This window comes from Tursiops truncatus, chromosome 3, assembly GCF_011762595.2.
Source record: "Tursiops truncatus isolate mTurTru1 chromosome 3, mTurTru1.mat.Y, whole genome shotgun sequence".
NCBI classification, from domain to species: Eukaryota; Metazoa; Chordata; class Mammalia; order Artiodactyla; family Delphinidae; genus Tursiops; species Tursiops truncatus.
The window spans coordinates 3,673,628-3,674,488 of record NC_047036.1 but is presented as its reverse complement, the minus strand read 5'-3'; the positions used below and the strand labels follow the sequence as shown (position 1 = coordinate 3,674,488).

Genomic DNA, 861 nt, shown 5'->3' with positions numbered 1-861 from the left:
AGAGAAGAAGGGAGAAAAAGATAAAAATAATGGCTATCCAGTAATTACAAAGAGGGTTTTCTGGAATATCCTTTTTTTTACTTGCTTTTCTTCTTTTATTTAAGTATAATTGCTGTACAATATTATATAAGTCATCAGTGTACAATATTATTTTATACAGAGTAGCTTGTACCTCTTAATCCCCTACCCTTCCTTGCCCCTCCCCCCTTCCCTCTCCACACTGGTAACCACTAGTTTGTTCTCTATATCTGTGAGTCTTCTTCTCTTTTGTTATAAAAATATGGAACACATCACAAATTTGCATGTGCCCTTTGCACGGGGGCCATGCTAATCTTCCAATTTTAGTGTATGTGCTGCAGAAGCGAGCACTGGAATATTCTTAATACTTATCAAACCTAAAGCTCAATTACTGCTCTTTATTAAATAATTTATTTTAACACATTTAGACACTAGAGAGCTTATGTATAATAAAGCACTTCAAAATGTATGAAGAAATTCCAACTGAACTATTACTAAATAAAAATACAAAGATGGGCAATTCATAAGCAATGAATTTTGTCTTTTAGCTAACTTGGTAGAATAAAAGGGCAGTTTTATGAAATACCTATATTAATGTTGATGTGCATATCAATCTGTGAGTACTTTTATTGTTACTAGGATTAGGAGTTTATTTTTAGTAGTTCTTATGTCAACTTAGTAGTATAGTTACTATTATTGACCATTTAAAAAAATTTCCTCATTTTTATTGTCAGTTCCAAATTGGTTAGGAGCAAAAAAAAATAGTCTGAAGTATGATTTGCTCCTAAACCCACAGAAATCCGTGATACAGAAGGGTTTTCTTAGATCCAACAGGCATGGCAT

At 32.4% G+C, this 861-nt stretch overlaps 1 pseudogene; it reads right to left on the bottom strand.

Moving 5' to 3' along the window:
- Window positions 1-274: 274 nt before the first annotated feature.
- On the bottom strand, window positions 275-369 carry LOC117312000 (U6 spliceosomal RNA; annotated as a pseudogene).
- Between the last annotated feature and the right edge of the window lie 492 nt (window positions 370-861).